The sequence below is a fragment of the Peromyscus eremicus genome, chromosome 1 (genome assembly GCF_949786415.1).
Source record: "Peromyscus eremicus chromosome 1, PerEre_H2_v1, whole genome shotgun sequence".
Classification (NCBI taxonomy): Eukaryota; Metazoa; Chordata; class Mammalia; order Rodentia; family Cricetidae; genus Peromyscus; species Peromyscus eremicus.
The window spans coordinates 180,965,383-180,974,570 of record NC_081416.1 but is presented as its reverse complement, the minus strand read 5'-3'; the positions used below and the strand labels follow the sequence as shown (position 1 = coordinate 180,974,570).

Genomic DNA, 9,188 nt, shown 5'->3' with positions numbered 1-9,188 from the left:
TGTGGATTAGGAGTTACTCACAGAAGCAAGGGTGACTCAAACCTTACTTAAAGCACACCCAAATATGAGTGATTATCATGAAGCCAAATCCCTAGAGCTCAGTGCACAACTTTCAGGCAGCCCAACAGGTCTTAGACATTAGCACTCAGAGCTCAGCTGGTCCAGTATCTTACTCTTTCTATAGAGCTGGGAAGGGCCACTGATGAATCTTGAATGTTTCACCTTTGCATGACATAGAAAGTTTGTTTACTTTCTGAATATCCTGAACATCTCAGCCTCTTACATTGAAGAAGGGATGTATCAATTCATAGAAAAGTGTTATACAAAGAAACCCAAAGAAGAGAAAATTGGAGACTCAGCTCTCAGGGATGAAGGAGCATCATTAAATATTTTCTCTGTGCATCCCTCTGCAGGATATCATGACAAGCCTTCACTCTCTGCCCGGCCAAGCCATATTGTTCCTTTGGGACAGCATGTGGAACTTCGATGTGACTCTCATAGAAACTATTACGCTTTCAAGTTGTACAAAGATCATGGTAATCCTATCCCTCAGATCCAGGGAAGACAATTCAAGAAGAAATTTGTCTTGGAGCCTGTGACATCAGCACATGCAGGGACATATAGATGCCAAGGTTTTAATTACCATTTCCCTTTTAAAATTTCAGCCAACAGTGACCCTGTGAAGATCATAATTTCAGGTTAGAGATGATGTTTTGAGTGCCTTTCATTTCCCCAAATCTCCCAACCCTGGAATTTTCAGTGTTAGTAAGAGTTTGGACTTATAAAGGAATATTCAACACAGACAAATATATAATATTCTGGGCATAATAAGATATACAATGTCATGCATTTTTCTAGTCCCTAAGGCTTCCTGTGTGTTAAATAAGTCAAAGAAAAGTTGGGATGGAAGATGGAACTCAGAACTTAACAAGTTGATATCAGGATGCAAGAATATCCTGAATTGTTCCAGGTCTGGAGAACTATAAGGGTTGATATAACAAAATAGGAAAAAATTTAGTTTTGGGCAAAACAAATCATCATGAGGAGACACTGTGTCACAAACTCTAAACATGGAGGAAGGTTCCAAGCACCAAGGAATGCATGAGGCTCTAGAAGCTAGAAGGCAAAACATGCATACTTCCCTAGCGATTTCAGTAGTCACTATCCCTGAAGAAACCTGATTTATGCCATTTGAGCTTTTCAGAATTCTGATCTCCACAATACTTGTATTCCTTTTAAGAATCAAATTTGTGGTAATTTGTTATGTTAGCAATTGGAAAATAATATAGGAACTCATGTCAAGGGCAAATTTAGAAGTATGGAAGGGATGATCTGAGATCACTAAAGTCAGGATGTTAATTCATGTTAGGAGGAAACAATGCTTTTGATTCTGGATCAGGAATATCTTATAGTGATTTGAACCATGCATAGGGCTAGAAGTGTTTCCCTGATAACCACGTTCAATAATAATTCCTTCATTCTGCCAAAGATTATACTTTATCAAAGTTGCATAAAAAGGACACATAGAGCAGCCTGTTGTGAAAATTGCTATTTTTCCTGCACTTTCCAGTCTTAGAAAAAGACAATAGGACCTATGAAAAAAAGGGTTTAAAAGACACATTCTTGCAACAAGCCAGTGGGAAAATATTGTGATAATCCTAGAGTCAGATAAGTAGGAAATGGACACAGAGGATGGAGGAGTCTGTGTCTAGAGTTGAAATAGACAAGAACAAGTGCACTGGAGCACTAACAGGGAGCACAGACCAATTGAGGGAGAACCATAGGTCTTCAAGGACACAGAGATTTTGATCAGGTTCATACAATTTCTTTATTCTTTGGAATCTACAGAAAGCCTTTCCTTTTGGCCTTACAAACTCCCCTGGTGGATTTAGGAGAGAAAGTGACACTGGAGTGTCGATCAGAGATTATGTTTGAAACCTTCATTTTGACTTCACATAAAAATGGAACAATCAAGGACTTTTTAAAGCTTTCTGCAGAACATCATCTTGGGGGTTCCCGGGCCAACTTCTCAATAGGTCCTGTGACACATGACCATGCTGGAACTTACAAATGCTACAGTTCTTACAATCTCTCACCACATGAGTGGTCAGACTCTAGTGACCCCATTGATATAAAGATCACAGGTAAGAAGAGAGTGCATACATGCTTTTCATTCTCTTTGTGATACAGAAAAATATTCTATACACTAAAAGCTGTGGGAGATCACAAGAAAATGATTGTGAGAAATTTACATGAAGGCAACCTTGTAGAGTATTTTACTGATACAGACAATGAAAAGAAATATACAAGAACAGACCATTGGTTTTAACATAAAGCATAGATACAGGGAGGTACAAAGGAGTCATAAGTAGAGATACACAGAAAATGCTAATTGGAGTCGGGCGGTTGTGGCCCATGCCTTTCATCTCAGCACTAGGGAGGCAGAGGCAGGTGAATCTCTGTGAGTTCGAGGCCAGCCTGGTCCATAAAGCAAATTCCAGGAAATGCCCAAAACTATACAGAGAAATCCTGTCTCCAAAAAAAGAACAAATGAAAGAAAAAAAGAAAGAAAGAAAGAAAGAAAGAAAGAAAGAAAGAAAGAAAGAAAGAAAGAAAGAAAGAAAGGAAGAAAGAAAGAAAGGCAATTGGGTTGAGCAGAATATGAACCAGAGAGAATGAAGTCTTTCTACTAACATTCAGAAATGTTTTACTTCTACCTCTATAAGTCTGTCAAGACAGCCAGAGAGATCACTTGTCTGACCTGAGTCCAAATACATAATTGGGTTGGTTATTAATGAATCCTTATGCCTTCACACAGGTGAAACCCAGAAAAGACTGGGAATTAGTAAACATGGAATGTGTGCAAATAGAAAAACTACAAAAAGACAGAAGCCTGAATGGAAACATTGAAAGTAAAGATGGAAAAATTATAGCAGATGTTAAATATGTCAAGACAGAGCTTGTCAGACACATGATATGCCTGGTTGTCTTGGTAGAAGTCTTATAAAGGTAGAAGCAAAAACTAAATTCTGAACTAAGTGCTTGGGAAGTAGATGACAGATCACACTTGATCAGTACACACACTAAGAGGAACAAGAAAGGGAAGATCACCATGGCCATTGTTCAAGAGAAATATATATATATATATAATATTCTGTACTTTGAAAGAGAGATTAATTAACACAGATATGTAAACAGATACAAGACCTACAAAGAAAAATAGAATGATATTAGATTCTAGATTTTATTATATATAGGATGGCAAAGTTATAGGTCATGAATTTAGTAAGTGACCATGAGAGGAAGAAATATTTAATATTGAGGGATGGGAAATAAGTGAAAGACATATGACCATGGAGGAGGAAATGAGGGAAGTAAAGAGATCAGCAAATCTGGTACAAGGAGGGAAGAGGGTAGAAAATGAACAAAAGGAGCTGTATGAGGATGTCATAATGAAGACTCTTACTTGGTATGCTAATTAAAACAAAATCATGAGTAACTCTAATTGAACCCATTGACTTGCAAATCAATTAGAAAAATTGAAATATAGAGAAGACAAATTGATAAAATGAATGTGATTATTGGAAGTAGAAGGGCAATAAAGAATACTAGCCTTAATATGGTTAATATTATACATCTATAATTATATATGTAACAATATTTAAAAACATTAAATGATATATAGTTCAATTTCAAAACTTAAAATAAGCATAAAAATATATATGTTTGCATAGGAATATTTCATAATGAAGTTGAGTGCTAGATAAAATTAATTATGCTCATACAAACAAACTTTAAAAGACATATGGAATGAACCACTGCAAATAGAGGCAAAAAATGTCAATAAGCAAAAGTTGGCAATATTTGAGTACAGAGTGAGGTCATAGACTAAAGATGGTAACATAGAAATAAAGAGAGAAGGAGAGAAAGGGAGGAGAGGAGAAAGGGAGAAATAGAGAGAGGGAGATGGTAAGAGGCAGAGAGATCAAAAAAATAGAAGCAAGTAGAGGGAACACTGAGGAGTGAATGAACACTGGTAACTATCTCTTCCTCTTTTCTTCCAGGTTTATACAAGAAACCTTCTCTGTCAGTCCTGATGGGTCCTGTGGTGATGTCAGGAGAGAACATGACCTTGTTCTGTGTCTCTGAACTTCAGTTTGACATGTTCCATCTGTCCACAGAAGGGGTACCCACGGGACATGCGCTGTCTTCAGTGAGGAGCCATAATGGAACATTCCAAGCCAACTTCCATCTTGGTCCTGTGGTCCAGGCAGGCAACTATAGATGCTATGGCTCTTTTAAGAACTCTTCCCATGTGTGGTCAACCCCAAGTGACCCCTTGTACAGTCTTGTCACAGGTAAGAGAACTTCATATATATCTCATATCTTGTGATTAATGAAATACTGATGTCATGTCTCAGGATCCTCCAATTGATGATAGAGAGAACGTAGCATTGGGAGCTACAGAGAAGGACTGCTGTGAGTCTTAATGTCACATGTGTGGAATTAAACATATATTTGTATATGTGTGTTACAGTTATATATGTGTATATACATATGTGATGTGTATGTATGTACATGTATGTATACATGTATGTGTATATATGACATGTGTACATATATATGTGAATATGCATAGCTTTATATACATATATAACAATAATTTTCAGTGAACAAGAGGCTATCAATTTAAGAGTGTTGTGGGGATATGAGAAAGCTTGGAGGAAAGGTTGCTGGGAGGGACTGGAGAGAGGAAAGGGAAGGGAAAGGGAAAGAATTATATTTCAACTGAAAACCTTTTGTAAAAAACACGGAATTTGGGACTTGGTAGCAGATTACAAAGCAACAAACAGAAAGCCTCCTGAACACATCTTATATGACTTTGCATCCACACTGGGATATCTATGAATAGAGGCAGACATTTCCATGGGTCAGGACAGACTCATTAGGGATGAGGTTCGTATCGGTTTGGGCAGAGCAGAGATGGAGCAGCCCTCCTGAACTCTTGCTCACATACATCTTCCCACAGCATTCCTATGAATCAGCAAAACTTGAAATCCAAGGACAGAGCCAACAGCTAGAAGCAATCCACTAAATGTCATCCTATAACTCTGCAGTCTCAGCACTAAGATGGAGTGGGTGGTGGTCACTGTCCAAATTTAAAAAACTTTCCTTAAGGGGAAGGCAGACAGCCTCTGATGAACGTTCTCCATCTCCTGTCCGCTTCTCTAGTTAACTCAACAAGAAACTGCACTTCTTGCACAGAAGCAGACTTCACAACCAGTGAGTAATTGATTCCTCTTCTATTGCGGACGCTTAGGGACCAAAAGCTCTGTGGCTTAATTTGTCTCAGCTCCTTCATGACTCTGTATTCTTATTATCATCATCTCCCCTCTCTGATTCTTGAACTCTTCAACATTAGAAGTTGTTTAGGAGCAGTTTGGGAAATTTAATGACTATGCATCTCTAATTTCTGTACCTGAGACCTTGGTGAGTGAAAAGAAGAGTAAATTTTACTCCCTTTTCAGGATCAATGAAGTGCTCATTCTAGCTCAAATCCTCCTGGGGAGGAGGTGATGGGACATGAAGAAGGAAACAAGTGAGCAGAAGGGAAGATATCATATAAAAATACTACTTCTGACACATTAGACTTGACTTCACTTTTTTCCCCAAAGAGAATTAAATGTTTAGTTCAAGGTGTTACAGAAGCAAAGAAGATCTAATGAGCACCGATATCAATCTCAGATTGAGCTACTGAACATATTATTTGAACCTAGTATCCTGCAGTTTTCTGCCCCTGGAATAATGCCAATATATTCCTGGAGATGTAGACTTCTGCTAGAGCATAGTCCATTTACTAGTAGAAACTCTCCTAAAACTGACACTCATTCTCCCAACAGTCACCAATAGCCTATAGCCCCTTGACTAGAGGTGGGACCTCATGTTTACCTCCACTCTCCTGTGAAGTTCATTTTTCACCTGTCCTCAGTGTACAGAAGACAGCTTTCTTATAGTTATCCATAGCCTCTTATTGCAATCTCTTCCTCCATACCTTTCACAATGATGCTGAACATTTGGAGAAGGATTTGAGATGTAAACATCTCATTTAGTACCATAGTTCTATAGCCTCTTCATCTCCACAACTTGCCCAGTTGTGGGTATCTGTATTAATCACCATCTATCCCAAATATAGATTCTCTGATGAGAGTTGAGAAAGATAGTCATATCTGGGTATAATAATAATTCATTAGAAGTCCATTTAATACTGTTTCCATTGAGCAGAATATTATTAGTGGGTTCTCCATCAAGACTCTTGTCCTAAAACAATATTTTATCAGTTATCTATTAATCGATAAATACTATGTAATCTGTCAAAACGGGGATACTGAGATATACCTCTTATATAGCTCTTCCTCCAGATAACCGCAGGTACCTGCATATTGTGATTGGGCTATCAGTGGCCATGATCCTTGTCTTCCTCATCATCCTCCTTTATTCTTGTTGCTCTACCAAAAAGAGTAAGTCTCAGGAACAAGCCAGTGAATGTCATCTGAGTAGTGTGAGAAAACAAGACCAGAGAAGTAGAGGTATGTTTTCTTAATTTATAAAAAAAATACTTTGACCAAGACAGGGAAACTAAGACAGAGCTTTCTAGAGAAAATCCACAGCCTCTGCTCTTCTCCACAGTTTTCAGCCCACTGAATTCCTCAATGCATCTTCTGCATCTTTGCATCCAAAGCATGCACTAATATCAAGGATAAGGTTTAACAGGAAAGTGTGAGAAAGAGAGAAAGAAAGAAACAGAGAGAGAGAGAGAGAGAGAGAGAGAGAGAGAGAGAGAGAGAGAGAGAGAGATTGGGAGGCAGGGAGAGAAGGAGGAACAGAAGGAGGGAGGAAGGGGAGGAGGAAGAGGGCAGAGAGTATATGCTGAAGAAAGAATTTCTAGGTACAGCGTTGTAGAAAATCTAGTTCTAATTTGCAGTGGGTGAGCAACCTTGGGTTTTACCATATCTCTCACTAGTACCTTGCATTTGAAATGAGAGTGCAGAAGTACTTTATTACATGGGTTTGATTAATTCTGTCCTCTAAAATGCAGCCATCATGGACCAAGACTCTGAAGTGAGAGCAACACTGAACAGACAGGTAGGTCCTCCAGAGTCTTCTCTCTTCCGTATAGTCTAATATACCTTTATTCTCTGCAAGATTATGTGCACACAATATCACTTGACATTTACCATTTCCAGAATCCTGAAAGAGAAGAAGTGCAGGAGGTGACATACTTAGAATTTGATCAGATGATCTTCAAACAAAAATTGACCACTCCCGTTTCCCAGAAAGGAATTTTCCATAGATCCCAGTTTGTACATGGAAGTCAGGAAATGTTAAGCTGAGATGAAAGATGTTCATCCCATGAGTCTCAAAGAAATATATGAGGAAGACCACAGTCCTTTCTCCAGTAAAGACCGGTAGATGCAGTGAAATAACAGCTAGAATGTGAAGACAGAGGTCTCTAAATTTGTGTTTCATTATTCTAATATGGTTCTGAACGTGGCTGTCCTTTACTTACAAAGGTTATGGTCCTTGCAACCCACTCAACAGAATTCAAAATCTTGTGCTTTGTTCATGGTTCTCTATTTCATTTCACTCTGGCAGACCTCTACAACCTGACTGACTGTAAGTTCTAGATATACTTGAAGCTGTAACCATGTTGAGTATCTCACAATTGCAGATCAACAAGAGGCTCACTCTTTATTAGTGTATGTTACTAATATGTAATCATGTTATACAGCATAATGAGTTTCAAAACAATTTCCTATATATATGAAATATATATATTATATATATTTTATATATATATATATTATATATATATTTTATATATATAATTCACATTCAATTACCCAAACTTGTCTTTCTAACTCTGCTGCTGATAACATTCTGAAAGCCTACTCTTTTTTTTTTTTTTTTGCTTTTTTGAGACAGGGTTTCTCTGTGTAGCTTTGCGCCTTTCCTGGAACTCACTTGGTAGCCCAGGCTGGCCTCGAACTCACAGAGATCCGCCTGCCTCTGCCTCCTGAGTGCTGGGATTAAAGGCGTGCACCACCACCGCCCGGCTCTGAAAGCCTACTCTTAACATTGGGTTTTATCATTTGTTGTACTGTGTACCCCAAATGCTGTATGTCAAGGTCTTCTCTCACCAGAACCATCCTCATATTTCTTTAATATTTCAGTGTATACATCCCCATTATTGAAACATTTTCTAAGGTGTGGTTGAAGTAAGCACCTCATTCTCTTATTTTTCAATTACCTTCCTACTGAAAAGTTAGTTCCTCAGAATTGGAACATTGCCTTTTGGAAGAGAAATAATTAAGTCACCAGATCTAAACTAAAATTCAAAAGGCTCAGGAAGATGCTGAAACATACGGAATTCACAAAGGTCCTTCCTAACTTCATATGAGTAATAACAAAAGCTGAGGAAACCATCCAGTTTACCAAGCTGCACAATATGCAGGGAGCTCCAGGGGTGTAGGTTTCCTTTATCTTCACCCACGCTAACCTTGGCTTTTGTAAGTACACCAAATTTTGTGTCACCCATGCACCCATAAGTATCTCCTCATACACTGGGATGGCTAATGTCACATTGACAGCTAACTATATGTTTTAAAGTTTAAAATTGCTATGATTAAAATAAGTAGATATCAAAATTGAATTTGCAAATGTTAAAGTCTGCTTAGTGATTATTTTTATCATTGCCTGGTATTATGTAAATTTAACAATTCTTGTTCTGTTTCGAGATATTAAAGCTTTCTTTGTACCAGATGATATTCTGTTTGCACATAGACAGAATATTTACTTTAGGTACTTGGCCTTTAAAAATCACCTGACTGAGGTGTCTGGGTGCTGCTTGATCTCTGGGATTCCTAGTACAGTGTGGACCTCAATATAGTAAAAATTATCTGACCAAGTTGTAGTCTGGAAATTGGAGCTCAGGGAAGAAGGTGAAGTTGGGAGCTATTGCGTCAGCTTTAGGGAATCTTAGCTGGCAGTGAGTAGTGTCTTACCCTGGGTCCTTAGATCCAGCCTTGCCTTGTGTAAGAAGAAGACTTTTTCTGAAGTCATGGGCTAAAATAAAACATAGGAAGAAATAAATAAATCTCATAAATAATGCCAAGAAAGCTAAGGCAGGT

At 38.1% G+C, this 9,188-nt stretch overlaps 1 pseudogene; it reads left to right on the top strand.

The window, feature by feature from the left end:
* Positions 1–295: 295 nt before the first annotated feature.
* LOC131902676 (killer cell immunoglobulin-like receptor 3DL1) lies at positions 296–7,386 on the top strand (annotated as a pseudogene).
* Positions 7,387–9,188: the final 1,802 nt, after the last annotated feature.